Raw genomic sequence first — 18,889 nt, forward strand, 5'->3', positions numbered from 1 at the left:
GTAGAACAACAGGAGTGTTGTGTGGATTTTTGTGATTTTTCGGGGTTCGTTTCGACATGTTTATGCATTAACTGAGTTTTCAATGCATTTATGTGCATATTCAAATTTGAACTACATGCACATGCTCCAATGCATATAAATTGGTGGAAAAATCAAATCTGTGTCCTTGGGTGCATGCTTAGGTCCCATGCAAGAAATGGGAATGAATTTCAAACACCAGGGCACCGTTGATTGCCGGCAAAACATTGAGATGCCTGGTGTTTAAATTCTAGTAAACCCAAAACCTGTTTGAAATTCATGAAACTTGGCATGCTATCATGGAGCGGCATCAACATGTCGTGGTAATAAATTTGTCCCATTTGGGGCAGGTTTGGGTGGTTTCAATAACATTAGTTTCAACATTTATTGGATTACCTGAGATATAATGTTTGATTCTTTGACTGTTCACCACCCTCGGATTTGTGCCTTCAAAGTTGTTGATTTTTATTGCACCGGAACGATAGACCTCCTCGATAATGTAAGGACCTTCCCATTTTGAGAGGAGTTTCCTGCAAAAAATCTTAAACGACAGTTGTATAGCAAAACATAATCACCTACATTAAACTCAAGCTTTTGTATCCTTTTGTCATGCCATCTTTTAACTTTTTCTTTAAACAGTTTGGCATTCTCATAAGCCTAGGTTCTCCATTCATCAAGTGAGCTAATGTCAAATAACCTCTTCTCACCGGCAAGTTTGAAATCATAATTGAGCTCTTTAATGGCCTAATATGCCTTATGTTCTAGTTCGAGAGGTAAGTGACATGCTTTTCCATAAACCATTTTATACCGTGACATACCCATAGGATTTTTATATGTAGTTATATAAGCCCATAATGAATCATCCAGTTTCTTGGACCAATTCTTTCTAGATCTATTAACAGTCTTTTGCAAAATTAATTTAAGCTCTCTATTACTCAGTTCTACTTAACCACTAGACTGTGGATGATATGGAGATGCAATTCTATGATTAAGATAATACTTAGCAAGTATTTTACGAAAAGCACCATGAATAAAATGTGAACCACCATCAGTCATTAAGTATCTAGGGACTCCAAACCTCAGAAAAATAACTTCTTTAAGCATCTTAATAGAGGTGTTATGATCCGCACTACTAGTTGGAATAGCTTCTACCCACTTAGTAACGTAATCAACAGCAACTAAAATATGTGTATACCCATTAGAGGAAGGAAACGGTCCCATATAATCAATGCCCCAAACATCAAATGGTTCAATAACAAGTGAATAATTCATAGGCGTTTCTTGACTTCTACTAATAGTACCAATTCTTTGACATTCATCACAAGACAAGACAAACTTACGGGCATCTTTAAAAAGAGTAGGCCAATAAAAACCGGATTGCAATACCTTATGTGCAGTTCTATCTCCAGCATGGTGTCCTCCATAAGCCTCGGAGTGACACTTGCGTAGGATCTATTCCTGTTCATGCTCAGGTACACAACGTCTAATAATACCATCTACTCCTTCTTTATAAAGGTGTGGGTCTTCCCAGAAGAAATGTCTTAAATCATAGAAAAACCTTTTCTTTTGCTGGTATGTGAAACTAGGTGGTATAAATTTAGCAACTATGTAATTAGCATAATCAGCATACCATGGAGCAGTACGAGAAGCATTTATGACAGCTAATTGTTCATCAGGAAAGCTATCATCAATAGGTAGTGGGTGATACGTCTCCAACATATCTATAATTTTTTATTGCTCCATGCTATATTATCTTCTGTTTTGGACATTATTATTCACTTTTATATTATTTTTGGGACTAACCTATTAACCGGAGGCCCAGCCCAGAATTGCTATTTTTTTACTATTTCAGAGTTTCGCAGAAAAAGAATATCAAACGGAGTCCAAACGGAATGAAACCTTTGGGAACGTGATTTTCGGAACGAACATGATCCAGGAGACTTGGACCCTACGTCAAGCAACCAACAGGGAAGCCACGAGGTAGGGGGGCGCGCCTACCCCCCCCCCCAGGCGCGCCCTCCACCCTCATGGGCCCCCTGTTGCTCCACCGACGTACTCCTGCCTCCTATATATACCTATGTAACCCCAAACGATCAGAAGCGGAGCCAAAACCCTAATTCCACTGCCGTAACTTTTTGTATCCACGAGATCCCATCTTGGGGCCTGTTCCGGAGCTCCGCCGGAGGGGGCATCGATCACGGAGGGCTTCTACATCAACGCCATAGCCTCTCCGATGATGTGTGAGTATTTTACCTCAGACCTTCGGGTCCATAGTTATTAGCTAGATGGCTTCTTATCTCTTTTTGGATGTCAATACAATGTTCTCCCCCTCTCTCATGGAGATCTATTCGATATAATCTTCTTTTGCGGTGTGTTTGTTGAGACCGATGAATTGTGGGTTTATGATCAAGTTTATCTATGAACAATATTTGGATTTTCTGAATTCTTTTATGTATGATTGGTTATCTTTGCATGTCTCTTTGAATTATCAGTTTGGTTTGGCCTACTAGATTGATCTTTCTTGCAATGGGAGAAGTGCTTAGCTTTGGGTTCAATCTTGCGGTGTCATTTCCCAGTGACAGTAGGGGCAGCAAGGCACGTATTGTATTGTTGCCATCGAGGATACCAAGATGGGATTTTTATCATATTGCATGAATTTATCCCTATACATCATGTCATCTTGCTTAAAGCATTACTCTGTTCTTATGAACTTAATACTCTAGATGCATGCTGGATAGCGGTCGATGTGGGGAGTAATAGTAGTAGATGTAGGCAGGAGTCGGTCTACTTGTCTCGGACGTGATGCCTATATACAAGATCATACCTAGATTTTCTCATAACTATGCTCAATTATGTCAATTGCTCAACAGTAATGTGTTCACCCACCGTAAAATACGTATGCTCTTGAGAGAAGCCACTAGTGAAACCTATGGCCCCCGGGTCTATCTTCCATCATATTAATCTTCCAACACTTAGTTATTTTCATTTCCTTTTTTTTACTTTGCATCTTTATCATAAAAATACCAAAAATATTATCTTATCATACCTATCAGATCTCACTCTCGTAAGTGACCGTGTAGGGATTGACAACCCCTTATCGCATTGGTTGCGAGGATTTATTTGTTTTGTGTAGGTGCGAGGGACTTGTGCGTAGCCTCCTACTGGATTGATACCTTGGTTCTCAAAAACTAAGGGAAATACTTATGCTAATTTGCTGCATCACCCTTTCCTCTTCAAGGGAAAACCAACACAGTCCTCAAGAGGTAGAAGTGGGTCATCAAGAACATTCTCAAACCTTGACAAGTTGTCTTCAACGGGGTGCTCAGCTCGCTTTCTATCAATAATATGCAAATCAAACTCTTGTAGCAAGAGAACCCATCTAATAAGTCTAGGTTTAGCATCTTTCTTTTTCATAAGATATTTAATAGCAGCATGATCAGTGTGAACAGTTACTTTAGAATCAACAATATAAGGGTCTGAACTTATCACAAGCAAATACAACCGCTAAAAATTCTTTTTCAGTAGTAGCATAATTTCTCTGGGCACTGTCTAGAGTCTTACTAGCATATTGGATAACATTTAATTTCTTATCAACTCTTTGTCCTAGAACAGCCCCTACATCATAATCACTAGCATCACACATAATTTCAAAGGGTAAATTCCAATCAGGTGGCTGAACAATAGGTGTAGAAATCAAGGCTTTCTTAACTATTTCAAATGCTTCTACACAATCATCATCAAAGACAAATGGAACATCTTTTTGTAAGAGATTAGTCAGAGGCCTAGAAATTTTAGAGAAGTCCTTAATGAACCTCCTATAAAAACCGGCGTGACCAAGGGAACTTCTTATACCTTTAATGTCCTTAGGACACGACATCTTTTCAATAGCATCAAACTTAGCTTTATCAACTTCAATACCTCTTTCACAAATTTTATGCCCTAAGACAATACCTTCGTTAACCATAAAGTGGCACTTCTCCCAATTCAAAACAAGATTAGTTTCTTCACATACCTGTTAAACTCGATCAAGGTTGCTTAAGAAATCATCAAAAGAAGTTCCATATACGGAAAAATCATCCATGAATACCTCAACAATCTTTTCTCAAAAGTCAGAGAATATAGCAGTCATACATCTTTGAAAGGTATCAGGTGCATTACATAAACCAAAAGGCATATGTCTATAAGAAAAGGTACCGAAAGGGCAAGTAAAAGTTGCCATTTCTTGATCCTCTTTTGACACAGGTATTTGAGAGAAACCAGAATAACCATCTAGAAAGCAAAAAATGTGTATGTTTGGATAATCTTTCTAGCATTTAATCAATAAAAGGTAAAGAGTAATGATCCTTTTTAGTAACTTTATTTAGTTCGCAAAAATCAATTACCATTCTATAACCTGTAACAATTCTTTGTGGGATCAATTCATCTTTATCATTAGGAACAACAGTAATACCTCCCTTCTTAGGGACACAATGGACAGGACTTACCCACTGACTATCAGCAGCGGGATAAATTATACCTGCCTCCAAAAGCTTTAGTATTTCTTTTCTTACCACTTCTTTCATCTTAGGATTTAACCGTCGTTGGTGATCAACAACCGGTTTTGTGTCTTTCTCCAATTTTATTTTCTGCTAGCATAGAGTGGGACTAATGCCCTTAAGATCATCAAGAGTATATCCAATAGCAGCACGATGCTTCTTCAGAGTTTTCAATAATTTCTTTTCTTCATGCTCTGAAAGGTTGGCACTAATAATAACAGGATATATCTCTTTCTCATTAAGATAAGCATATTTAAGAGTATCAGTTAAAGGTTTAAGCTCAAACACGGGATCACCTTAGGTGGAGGAGGATCCCCTAGGATTTAAACAGGCAAGTTGTGTTTCAAAATAGGTCCCTGTTTAAAGAATACTTCATCTATTTCCCTTCTTTCATTCATAAACATATCATTTTCATGGTCGAGCAAATATTGTTTTAGAGGATCATTAGGAGGCACGACAATAGAAGCAAGACCAATAATTTCATATTTACTAGCAATTATTTACCATGGGGTTGTCTACGAAATTTAGCAAAATTAAACTCATGAGACATATCCCCCAAACCAATAGTAACAACATCCTTTTTGCCATCTATCCTAGCATTAACAGTATTCAAGAAGGGTCTACCAAATATAATGGGACAAAAGTTATCTTGTGGGGAACCAAGAATAAGAAAATCAGCAGGATATTTAACTTTCCCACACAAGACTTCAACATCTCTAACAATCCCAACTGGTCAAATGGTGTCTTTATTGGCAAGCTTAATTGTAACATCAGTTTCCTCTATCTCAGTAGGTGCAATATCATGCATAATTTCTTTATATAAGGAATGAGGTATTGCACTTGCACTAGCACCCATATCACATAAGCCATGATAGCAATGATCTCCTATTTTAACAGAAATAACAGGCATTGTTGGGGATATTACTATCAGTTGAGACCCGCCCAGGAGGGGCCGGGTCAGCCTCAATGGCGGGTTACACAAGAAGCCCAGTAAACATTCAAGATTTTAGTTTATTAAGTCTTATAGAAGGCCCAAAGGCCTGAAGGCGGTTTAAGGCCTGATATTATGAACCGCCATATGTAAAGAAAGACTTGTAAGGAAAGGCATGTAAAGGAAGTCACCGAGCCGGACACGATTATGAGCCGGCCGGGACTCTGTAGGCCACCAGGCATCAACCCATGTATATAAGGGGACGACCCGGTGGCGGCTTAGGTAAAGAAACAACCAATCGATAACCAAGCAGGCGAGTTGAGCCTCTTGGAGATCGAAACCCTAGCAACACCAAACCCAACTAGACGTAGGCTTTTACCTTCATCGTAAGGGGTCGAACTAGTATAAAAACTCTCTCGTGTCCTTTGTCCCGATTAACCCCTTTAAGCTTCCTAGTGCAATGTCCATACGACTAAGTCCCTGCTCTAGGACATCTGCCGTGACAATTCCATGACAGTTGGAACCCACCATGGGGCCAGCGCACGGTAGATTTGAGTTCTTGAAGGGCAACTTCGAAGGGCTCAAGGGATACGCTGTGGGCCGGATAACCAAGAGTCGTCGCGGCAAGCTCTACATCAACGACGAAGGCTGGGGCCCCGAGGCCGACTCAATTGAGTACGGGTACCGGGTCCCCTTCGGCGAAATCCACGTCTTCATCGGCCGGATCAGCGAGTCAGGCCCTGAGCCGGATGTCCACACCAACCTCATCGAAACGGCTCAGCGCGCAAGGATCACCCATGTTCAATCTGTCGTGAAGCATGCTTTCGTAGGCTGCATCCACGGTGGTGAATACTCGGAAGGATCGGTGGAGGGTGGTGAGAAGGCTGCCTGTTCTGACACTGCATGATCAATGGGCGAGACGGACTCTTTGTACCAGCTGCAGGATGGCATGCTTGGGAGCTGTTCCGATGGCAGCAGTATTCCGGACCCCCTTGAGCCGCCGAATTGGGCCGGAGTCTTCATGGCAGGGACACAACCCGGGCAGAACTCCACAGCTACCGGGTCGGCTGCAACCGGGTCAGGAGACCACGCGCACCCCCCGACTCAGATCTTGATGGATATCATGGATAAACTAACGACCCTGTTGACTGCCGTGGTGGAGCCGGCATATAAAGCCCAGCATGACGCAGAGGTAGCACATGTACGTGAAGAAATGGTGCAAGCTAAGGAAAATTTGGCCGTAGAGGAAGTCAGGATGGCTGCAGAGCGGGCGGCTTTGGACGTTCATGCTCAACAGCTTCAAGCGGAGACTTTCCGGCTCTCGGTGGATCTGAATGCGTCTAACGAGGTCATGAGGAGGAGGCATCAGAAAACCCAATCATGTCTGCCTCCGATGCTCAATCCTAGGAATCTTTTCCACACACTCGGAGCCGGGGGAAGTAACCCGCCAGAGGTACCCCGGATTACAACACCTGGCGCACCGGTTCAGACGCGTGCCATGGATCCGCCTCGCACGATTACCGCTCCGCCTCATTATGTCCCAACGCCGCCGGGTCACTTCTCCAACCCTTTGGAGAACCTCATCGCAGCATCGGCTCGTTTGGCGGCTCTCCCGATGGAAGGCGACTCACCGGCGGCAATTGAAACGCGGAGGGGAAGAGAACTTCTTCAAATGGCTCTGGCGCAACAGGATGCATAGTCTTACAGTCGAGACAAGATCCATTCAACTCCTCGCCCAAGCCGGAGCCCGAGTTATAGTAGGCATATGGAGTCCGCAGATATGTCAAGCAATGCTCAAAGCCACAACCGGCCATACAGGCATGAGCCGGTGCGGGCTGGAGCCCTTAACTTGGCGGATCAGGAGAGGATTCATCAAGAGGCAGAATGAGCAGCTCAAATGGCAGCAGATCAGGCAGCTCATCAAACCTTTTCGGCTTATCCAGCAACCTCGGTTGAGGCAGGAGTGGCCACAAGAACTAGAGGCGTGCCTTGCTTGGTGCCGGCCATACGCAATGAGCATTTGCCAAATGACTTCAAGGGGCCTCGTAAAGTGCCTAATTACACATCTGACCTACAGCCGGGGGCTTGGATTGAGAGTTACGGGATGGCTATGGAGTTATTGGAGGTCAGCGATGCTGCAATGGCCAAGTATTTCACCATGATGTTAGACGGAACAGCTCGTACTTGGTTGAAGGGATTGCCACCCAATTCTATCGGCTCATGGGCGGAGTTGAAAGCCCGGTTCATCCAGAACTTTAAGGACACGTGTAAGCAGCCTATGTCGATTGTGGACCTGACCAATTGTAAACAAGAGGATGGTGAATCCACAACCCATTGGGTGCGCCGGGTCAAGGAGATAATACATTCATCTGATAAGATGGATGCCGGCTCAGCAGTTTTAATGTATTGGAGAAAAATTGTTTTGAACCTCTGAAGCAGAAGCTGGGGCGGCTCAAGCGTGACTATAATGACATGGGAACGTTGATGGAGGCTCTCATCAAGTATGCTGATTCTGATACTACAAAGGACCCGGTGTCTGATGAAGAAAAGGCAACGAAGGGAAAGAAGAACGGCAACGGCAAAGGTCACCAGCATAACTCGACAAATCAGGGAGGTAATAAACGTAAGACTGATGAGTTTGTTGCTAACAGCAATGCACAGGGCGGTAATCAACGGCGCAAGGGCAGACAACCCCCTCGGTCGGGCGGGTCAGGTCCCACCCTTGAGCAGTTATTAAATGAACCTTGTGCACAGCACGGCACCCGGGAGAAGCCAGCCACCCACCTATGGAAAGATTGTACGATCATGAAGACGTTTAAAAACTCAAACGTGTTTGATGGAGGTCACGGCCTAGGTGGCGGTTCAGGAGCAGGCGGTTTTCACGGCCCGGGCGCCGGTTCAGGGGGAGGAGGTTTCCACGGTCAGGGCTATCCTGGTCACCAAGCGGGGTATAATCAACAACCCGGCCAAGGTAATCAGCAGCAGCAAACCAGTTATCAAAGCAACCCAAAGTAGCTGAGTAGTGGGCAATACCATGTATTTACCACTAGTTTATGTAAGAGGGACCAGAAGCTTCACAAGAGGGTCGTCAATGCCGTTGAGCCAGCGGTTCCACGTTATCTACGTTGGTCAGAGCAGCCTATTGTGTGGAGCAGAGAGGATCACCTGCCCCGGGTTGATAATCCGGGTCACTTGGCCTTGGTAGTGGCACCTCAGGTTGGTGGATACAAGTTCACTAAGGTGCTCATGGATGGAGGCAGCAGCATCAACATCCTCTACTATGAGACGTTCCGCCGGATGGGATTGACTGATAAAAATCTTAAACAATCCAACACTGTTTTTCACAGTGTGGTACCTGGTAAATCGGCATACCCAGTTGGTAAGATTGAACTGGAAGTAGCCTTTGGGGATGAGTACGACTCCAGAGCAGAAAAATTAACCTTTGAGGTGGTTAAAATCAAAAGCCCATATCATGCTCTGTTCGGGCGGCCGGCTTATGCCAAGTTTATGGCTCGATCGTGTTATGTGTATTTACAACTCAAGATGTCGGGTCATAAGGGAACCATTACAGTACATGGGAGCCGGAAGATAGTCTTGGAGTATGAAGAAGGTGATGCCGCCTATGTTGAATCTGTCTGTGCAACAGAGGAGTTAAAGTTTTATAAGGATCATGTTGACCCGGCAGACATGATGTCATTAAAGAAACCAACAACAGAGCATGAGCCGGTGTTGAAATTCAAATCAGCTGAGGATACCAAGATGGTTGACTTTGTGCCTGGCGACTCATCCAAGCAGTTCATTATCAGTGCAAACTTGGATCTGAAATAGGAAAGCGCGCTCATCGAGTTCATCCGTGAGAACTAGGACATCTTTGCATGGAAACCTTCAGACATGCCGGGTGTCCCGAGGGAACTCACTGAGCACACTCTTAATATTGATCCAAAGTTCAAACCTATTAGACAGTTTCTCCGACGGTTCAATGAAGAAAGGCACAAGGCCATCGGAGAAGAGGTGGCCCGGCTCTTGGCGGCCGGGTTCATTGTAGAGGTCTTTCACCCAGAGTTGTTAGCTAACCCGGTGCTCGTGCTCAAAAAGAACGGCACATGGCGTATGTGTGTAGATTACACCGATCTGAACAAAGCTTGTCCGGCTGATCCTTTTGCTCTTCCCCGTATTGATCAGATCATTGATGCTATGGAGGGTTGCACACGTTTGAGTTTCTTGGATTCTTATTCCGGTTATCATCAGATTAAGATGGCGGTCAAGGATCGGGAGAAGACAACTTTTATTACTCCTTTTGGAGCTTTTTGCTATGTGTCTATGCCTTTTGGGCTTAAGAGTGCCCAGGCGACTTACCAATGGTGTGTGCAGAATTGTCTTCACGATCAAATTGGATGCAATGTTCATGCTTACGTGGATGATATAGTGGTAAAATCCAGGAAGGAGGAAACCTTGGTCACAGATCTGACAAAGACTTTCGATAATCTCCGGATCTACAAAATGATGCTTAACCCGGCCAAGTGTGTTTTTGGAGTCCCAGCTGGCAAGCTCTTGGGTTTTTTGGTCTCCGACCGAGGTATTGAAACTAACCCGGAGAAAATCAAAGCAATTACGTCCTTAGCTGTCGGATTTCGGGTTCCGGCAGACCCTTGAGGTTTGAACACTGGGGTGCGCGCGGAGATTTCGCCTCCTACCTACCTGCACCCCTCCGCCTTGCTAAGATCTAAGCTATGGGAAGAATGACACAAGAGACACAGGGTTTATACTGGTTCGGGCCACCATTGTGGTGTAATACCCTACTCCAGTGTGTGGTGTGGTGGATTGCCTCTTGGGTTGATGCTGATGAACAATACAAGGAAGAACAGCCTCGCGAGGGTCTGTTCTTAGCTGGGGGGGACGAACTACTAGGGGGAGTTCAGTCACCCTTCTCTCTCTCTCTTGGATTTCGATCTTCTCTTCTTCGTCCTTCGCCTCTACCTACCTACCCTGTGGGTGGCTGGTCCTATTTATAGAGGCCCTCTTCCCAAATATCAAGCGGGAAGGGAGCCAACAATGGCGGGCTAATTTGAAGGGGGGCAACTAGTACTAGCTATCCTGACAAAAGTAGTCTTCGCCTGCACAAAGCTCTGGTGGTGACGCCATCTTGGGCTCCACAATGACCTCCGTCTTGCAGTCCTCCTGGTCTTGGTCTTGTTGCACCGAAATGGCAACCTTTGCCTGATGCCTCGGTACTCCACGGCTACGCTTGCTCCCTTTGCACCAAAGAGGAAAGGAGGACACTACGCGGGCTGGCGCCCGCCTGGCGCCTTTGGTCGTCATGGCTTGCGTCACGGGCACCTCGTCAGGTACCCCGCCTTGATCTCTCCGCCTCCTCACGAGCCAGCCTGAGGAGGCCGTGCCTGAGGAAGCTCCGTGTCGTCCGCCCCGCGAGGCTTGGCCCCTCGTGAGGGTCTTGGGTCTGTATTGATGAAGATGGGCCGTGCTGGGCCCCCCTTTGAGCCACGCCGCAGGCAGGCAAGTCTGGGGACCCCCGTTCCGAGAACGCCGATAGTAGCCCCCGGGCCCAAGGCGCGCCCTGACTTGGCCGTGCAGGGAGGCGGAAGGGCAAGAGCGAAGCGTCGCGGGCCCTAACAGCCTGCGGCCTTGGGCGCCGCGTGGCGGTTGGTTGGACGTGGGCGTCTCCACTTCCCCATGGCACCTCGGCAACTGCACGGATTGGACAAGTCCCTGCATGCAAAGTGGGTCATGATTACCTGCGATCGTGGAGGTCGGCGGTTGACCTTCGCCGGCCATAAGTACGGAACGGCGCGCGCTCTTCCAGTCCATCCCTTCTTGCTTCTCCTTCTTCCCGGTCCTTGCTCCGTCTTGCTGCGATGGCTCCGATCCGCCGGTTCTCGACGGCAGAGAAGGAAAAGGCTCCCCGAGAGGAACCAGACCCGCTCCCGCAGAAGAAACGGCTTGTCCTCCGCGGCCCGGACGAGGGGGCTCATCAGGTGGTGTCGAGGCCCTGGTGCGAGAGGGCACCGTCGGGGTTCTCGCTTCCCTTGTACGCCCACAACGAGGGCCCTGAAGGAGCTTATGCTGATCGCCACGTGCGGCGCCACCGTCGGCGCCGACGGGTCACGAAGGTGTGGGTTGTCCCCCCTGGGGTCCACACCGAGGGCTCCTCCCGAGAGTTCGTGTTCCACGCCGCCATGCCTCCTCAGTCTTGGATTCGCCTTCCTCCATTCTTCGCCTCCATCATCCCGCAGGGAGAGCCCCTGGAGCTTTGGCTGCAGCACGTCGGCTGCAGCACCCTCGCGACCGAGGCAGAGGTCACGGTCGTTGCCCCGGGCGAGGTCTTCATGACTCGGGGCTGGAGCGAAATCGCCCGGGTTTGCAGGACAAGGGGCGCCTTCGCGATCCACTTGGATTACGACGGTGCTTCGGTGATGTTCTTCAAGGTCTTTGATGCGAACGGGCGCCGACTAGAGTGCTGCCCCGGGAGAGGTGGCCGGGACCCTGCTACGGCGAGGACTGGGCCCGCCGACCGCTCCCTTGGCGGCTCCTCAGGCGGCGGAGGCGTCGGAGGTTCCAGCGACTCCGGCGAGCTCTTCGCGACTATGGAGATGAGCGACGACAGCTACGAGCCCCCGAGCCGGCGCCGCTCCTGCAGCAGGGCGGGCTCGTCAGGCCACCGCTGACTCTGATCTGGATGGGGTTGGCGCCGGTGCTTGACGGCCCACTGTTGATGATGGCGTCTTCTGCAGGGGCGCGCGTAGTTAGTGTCCCTTTAGGATCTGTTCCCTGCGAGGAATCAAAGACGCGTCCCGTGGGGGCTTGTAAGGTGCATGTGATCCTGTTTTGTTAATATAACCCTTGTCGTAGAATTGTGCGAGTTGTTCATTCTGTCTTAGCTCAGTCCTCCCTTTCGAACCTCACGTGGGCTTGGTACTCTGCGCCGACAGGTCCCAGTCCCAAGGCGGCTTCAGCCGTCGCTGGTATGCCAGGTCGCGATGCCGTGGTCAAGGCCAGGAGGTGAGCGACCCGAAGTCCGGTAAGAGCCCCTGAGTCGCGATGCTCAGGAGGTCCCCTTTGGCGCTCAAGCAGCCGTCGTTCGGTGAGAAAGGAGAGCGGCGTTGCTAACACGGGATTGCATTAGGTGCAGGGATGGTGCCACGGTAGCTGGCGCTTCCGGGTGATGACTTATCTCGAGAATCAAGGGCCGCTCTCTGGTGTGTCGCCGGGTCCGTGCATCGGCAGGCGCGAGGTTGCTCGGCGAGGTCCTCATGTGTCCCTCCCCTCCCACCTTTGCTCCCCTTTCTGCTCTACGTCCTCGGGTCCCGGCCCTCGAGCGAGTCTCAGCCGTCGCTGGTATGCCAGGTCGCGATGCCGTGGACAAGGCCAGAGGGTGAGGGTTGGAGAGCCAGTAGGAGCCCTGAGTCGCGATGCTTAGGCACCCCCCTTTTAACGTGCAAGCGGTTCGCGTGGATGAGAGTGGAGGAGACACCGCAAGGGCCTCGCCTGACGCAGCTCCTTCAAGAGATCCTGTAGACCCATCAGAAAAGAACGAGGGGTTGCCATGACAATTGATAGTCAGCCGTTGGTTGCTTCCAAGGGGTAAGGAGGCACTGAAGGCTTGACGAGGTGGCGCCATGCGGGGCTGCCGTGGCCAGAGCTCAGCCATTCAGGTTTGTTGGCGTTGCAGAGACGGACCCATGCGCAAGCATCGTGCCGTTTGGGAGCAGTTCCGTCAGTTGGCGTCAGTTGAGCGGGCAGCTAGGTCAAACACATTAGCCGCGAAGGAGTGGATTCATCCAAATAGATGCTGGGAAGGCGGACATCACTGGGTCAGGCCCGAGCGACTTGGGGATGATGCAGCCCGAGGGGCGCTCCCAACAAGGTAAGCTAACAACATGAAATAAAAGGGATACATGCTGCAGGGATGGACCCACGCGGCCTGGGAATAATGCAGCCCTGGGGGGCGCTCCCAGCTGGAAGTGGAACTTGAGATGTCACCTGATGACGTTGAGGATGAAGGAGTGTTGGTGTAGCAGACTCGGTGGGCAGCGGAAGCCAATCCCCACGAGCCCCCAGGCCCAGGGGCCTCGGGAGGCTCCGGAGGCGCTGGCGGCTCCTCGCGAACCATCTCCATCTCCGCCAGGGCTGCAGAACGCCTGGCCTCTCGTGCCTCCGTGATGCCCCTCATGAGGTGCTGGTACGTGGCAGCCGCGTTCGGCAAGCCGTAAGGCATGCGAACGTAGCTGTGGGGTGGACCTCCGCAGCACCCCACTCGCGAGGGCCAGAGGCGCTCCAGAGAGGTGACTCGGTTGAGCCCTGGTATGTCAATGCAGACGTGCAGCCCACCATCCTCGCCTGGATGGGGAGCCACTGCAGGTAGGCGGCCGCCGCCTTTCATGACTCTTGACTCATGTAGTTCCTGAATGGCCTTGCTGACGAACTCCTGACGGTCTGGCTCTCCTTGCCTTGCTCCTTCTTGAGGGAAACGTGCTTCGAAACACGCCTCCATGTGGTGCCCAAGCGCCTCCCTCGTGACCCTAGCTAAGTCGATGGCCCTCCAGGGGAGAGCCCTCGAGCCCTGCCTGAGGAGGGCGTCGGGCGCGCTTTCCTATGCAATGGAAGGAGGTTCCCCCTGAGCAGGCACGGGTCCAGAGGGGCCTGCCTCCTGAGGGGTCGGGCCGGACGATGTCTTCTTCTTCTTGGGGGCTGTCTCGGGAAGCCTCCTGCTTCTGTGATTGGGGTCTTCCAGTGACGCGGCCTGAAAGGCTCGTTCCAGGGAACACACCGCATCCTTCTCTTCATAGGGCACCGTGATGACTCCGCCACTTCCTGGCATCTTGAGGATGTTGTAGCCGTGGTGAGTTACGGCCATGAACTTGGCCAGCACTGGGTACCCAAGGATGGCGTTGTACGGCAGGCGAATGTGAGCGACGTCGAAGTCGATGAGCTCGGTGCGGTAGTTGTCGCGTGCCCCGAAGGTGACAGGGAGGCGGACCTGCCCAATCGGGACCGTGGAGCCGTCGGTGATTCCGGAGAAAGGCTTGGTTGGCTGAAGTTGGTTGTAGGGCACTTGGAGATTGTTGAATGTTTCCACGGACAGGACGTTGAGCCCTGCCCCGCCATTGATGAGGGTCCTGGTGACCACCACGTTGCTGATGATTGGGGAACAAAGCATCGGGAGGACTCCGGCTGTAGCCGCACACTTGAGCTGATCTGCTGAGCTGAACATGATGGCGCACGCCGACCACCTGAGAGGGCGCGTGGCTTCGAGCCTGGGGAGGACTACATTCACTTCGTGGGTGAACTGCTTGAAGATGCGTTGAGAGGCTGGGGCATGAGCCCCGCCCAGGATGCAGGCGATCGCGCGCGGCTCCTGGAAGCCCCCAGCCCCGTCATCCTGGTGGCAGTCCTCATTTCTCCTTGGCTGCGGCGGCAGCGGAGGGAGGTCTGCGTTGCCTTGCGGGCGATCCTCGCGAGGCTGATCCCTCCAGTCTCCCTCGCAAGGCGGGTCTTGCCAGCGATCCTCGCGAGGTTGATCGCGCCACCCTTGGCGCGGGCCACGGTCTTCCCGGCGTCCTGTGTTCCTTCCTCCTCCTCGACCGTAGCCCCGGTCACCGCGGTCGGGGCGACGGCCGATCCTTCCTTCTCGCACGGCTCGGAGCTCTTGACATTCGTTGGTGTTGTGGGTGTGGAGGTCGTGGTACACACAGTACCGACTGCCCTTGGAAGGTTCGGGCTGATCTCTGCCCCGCTTGGTGTCTGGTTCTGCCACGAGCACGGCAGCCCCCTTGCGCTTCACATCCTTGGCCTTGGGCTTCTTCTCTTCTGGGTCTGCGGCAGGCAGCTCGAGGAGGGAGAGACACCCTTCCTCAGCGCTGGCGCACTTGGTTGCCAAGTTGAACAGCTCCAAGGAAGTGCAGAGGTCTTCTTGCATCGCCAGCTCCTCCTTCATCTTGACATCGCGCATGCCATCGGAGAAGGCTGAGATGATGGCCTCCTCAGTCACCCTGGAAATCTTGAGGTGTGCGTTGTTGAAGCGCTGGATGTACTTCTGCAGGGTCTCCCCGGGTTGTTTCTTGATGCGGCGCATGTCACTCACGGCGGGTGGCCGGTCGCGAGTACCTTGGAAGTTGGCGATGAAGCGGGTGCGCATCTCGTCCCAGGAGGAGATCGAGCCTGGAGCTAGGTTCAGGAGCCAGGTGCGGGCCCCGTCCTTGAGCGCCATGGGAAACCAGTTCACCATGACCTTCTCGTCTCCATTGGCAACTTTGATGCCCAGCTCGTAGAGCTGGAGGAACTCCGCAGGGTCAGCCGTGCCGTCGTAACGAGGAGGCAGGTCTGGCTTGAACTTGCCGGGCCTTGCGACACTGCGTAGCTCGGTGGTGAAGGCACGGCAGCCTGCTGTGGCCACAAGAGGCCTTGGGTGATGGAGAGCTTGGTCTTGCATGTCCCCACGCGTTGCAGCTGGGAGTAGCGCGGGGTCTTGACATGCGGGAGCAGGAGCATGGTCACGACGTGCTGGAGCAGGGAGCGCCCGGGCAGCTTCTTGCGGGTGAGGGATTTCCTGGCAGCTCTACTCTTGCCGCGCTGGCACCTGACGGAGCCACGCGCCTTGGAGCCATGGCGCCTTCTTGAGGAGGAGGCGGCCGGGGCGCTGCCGGAGCTTCGTCGCCCGCGCGGGGCGGGGTGCGATGCAGCGGAACGGACGGTGCAGGAGAGCCCCCTGTGGTGCGGACGAGCTCGGCGACGTGGTCGAACCATTCTTCATAGACGTCGTCGACGGGACGGTAGCACAGGAGCTCGTTTGCCGTGATGAGCGCAGCTCAAGCCTCCATGGGTGCACGGAGCGCGCGGGACGAAGAACCAGCTGGGGTGAGCGAGGGAGTTGCAGTGCGGCCGTCTTGCCGCACGGACGGATGCTGAGACGATGCTTGCTGCTCGTCCCCTACTGGGCTGGTGGCGACATTGACAGAAGGTGACGGGGAACGGCGAGGACGCCCGCCGACAGGAGCCGTCTGGGCGACGCGGGAAGCGAGAGCGGCCCGGCGCTCAGCGCGGGCCCGACGAGTGTCAGACATGGGCGCGATGGTCGGAGGAGGACGGGGTGGTGGAAGACGAAATCCGGCGCACCCCTACCTGGCGCGCCAAATGTCGGATTTCGGGTTCCGGCAGACCCTTGAGGTTCGAACACTGGGGTGCGCGCGGAGATTTCGCCTCCTACCTACCTGCACCCCTCCGCCTCGCTAAGATCTAAGCTATGGGAAGAACGACACAAGAGACACAGGGTTTATACTGGTTCGGGCCACCATTGTGGTGTAATACCCTACTCAAGTTTGTGGTGTGGTGGATTGCCTCTTGGGCTGATGGTGATGAACAATACAAGGAAGAACAGCCTGGCGAGGGTTTGTTCTTGGCTGGGGGGACAAACTGCTAGGGGGAGTTCAGTCACCATTCTCTCTCTCTCTCTCGTATTTCGATCTTCTCTTCTTTGTCCTTCGCCTCTACCTACCTACCCTGTGGGTGGCTGGTCCTATTTATAGAGGTCCTGGTCCTCTTCCCAAATATCGAGCGGGAAGGGAGCCAACAATGGCGGGCTAATTTAAAGGGGGACAACTAGTACTAGCTATCCTGACAAAAGTAGTCTTCGCCTGCACAAAGCTCTGGTGGTGACGCCGTCTTGGGCTCCACAATGACCTCTGTCTTGCAGTCCTCCTGGTCTTGGTCTTGTTGCACCAAAATGGCAACCTTTGCCTGATGCCTCGGTACTCTGCGGCTGCGCTTGCTCCCTTTGCACCAAAGAGGAAAGGAGGACACTGCGCGGGCTGGCGCCCGCCTGGCGCCTTTGGTCGTCATGGCTTGCGTCACGAGCACCTCGTGAGGTACCCCGCCTTGATCTCTCCGCCTCCTCGCGAACCAGCCTGATGAGGCCGTGCCTGAGGAAGCTCCGTGTCGTCCGCTCCGCAAGGCTTGGCCCGTCGCGAGGGTCTTGGGTCTGTGTTGATGAAGATGGGCCGTGTTGTGCCCCTTTTGAGCCACGCCGCAGGCCGCAGGCAGGCAAGTCTGGGGACCCCCGTTCCCAGAATGCCAACATTAGCCAAACCAACATGCATCAATGACGTTCAGCGGCTAGCGGGTCGTGTTGCTGCTTTGAGCTGGTTCATAAGCCGGTTAGGGGAGAAGGCAATGCCTTTGTATCAGATGATGAAGAAAACAGATGCTTTTATTTGGAGTGATGCTGCAAATACTGCCTTTGAGGATCTGAAGACACAGCTTGCTGAGCCGCCGGTTCTTGGTGCTCTAGTTGAAAAAGAGCCATTGTTATTATATGTGGACGCCAACTCACGGGCTGTTAGTGTGGCTATTGTGGTGGAGCGCAAGGAGGCTGGCAAGGAACATCTGGTTCAACGGCCGGTTTACTACGTCAGTGAGGTGTTGATTGAATCCAAGCAATGATATCCGCATTGGCAGAAACTCGTATATGGGGTATTCATGGCAAGCCGGAAGCTTAAACATTATTTCCAGGGTCACCCAATCACTGTGGTCAGCTCTGCTCCTTTGGGAGACATCATTCAAAACAGAGAAGCCACTGGGCGAGTCGCCAAGTGGGCAATTGAGCTTGGGTCTCATGGGTTGAAGTATGTGCCGCGTACTGCGATCAAATCTCAAGCACTGGTTGACTTCATCAATGACTGGACAGAGATGCAGATGCCAGAAGAGAAACCAGATAACACGTATTGGACTATTCATTTTGATGGGTCCAGACAGTTGGAAGGCTTAGGGGCTGGAGTTGTGTTAACTTCTCCATGAGGTGACAAATTTTATTATGTGTTACGGTTGATGTTTCCTTGCACCAACAACGCAGCAGAGTATGAAGCCTTGCTCCATGGTCTTCGAGTGGCGAAAGAGATGAGTTTGAGCTGGGTTAGATGTCTTGGCGACTCAGATCTAGTGGCTCAACAGGTATCTGGCAAGTGGAATTCCAAGGACCCTCTCATGGCGGCTTATCGCTAGGAGGTTGATGCTGTTGCAGGGTATTTTAAAGGTTATCAGGTGGAGCACATTGACCGTCGAAAGAACGAAGCGGCTGATGCCTTAAGCCGGTTGGGGTCTTAGTGTAAGCCGGTGCCACCTAACACCTTTTTGGATGTTTTGCATAACCCCTCTGTCAAGTTTCCCACAGAATAAGATTTAGTTGTTCCTGACCTGGAGGCGCAGTTGGTGGGCTGCTCTTCATGTCATACCAGATTGGACAGTACCGTTCTTGGCTTACATGACCCGGGGAGAGTTGCCAACGGATGAGACCCTGGCTCGAAAGATAACCCGGTGGTCTAAGTCAATGACGATTTCGGATGGAGGGTTATATCATCGCAGTGTTTCCGGAGCGTTTCAGTGGTGTGTTTCCCCC

This window comes from Triticum aestivum, chromosome 2A (assembly GCF_018294505.1).
Source record: "Triticum aestivum cultivar Chinese Spring chromosome 2A, IWGSC CS RefSeq v2.1, whole genome shotgun sequence".
NCBI classification, from domain to species: domain Eukaryota; kingdom Viridiplantae; phylum Streptophyta; class Magnoliopsida; order Poales; family Poaceae; genus Triticum; species Triticum aestivum.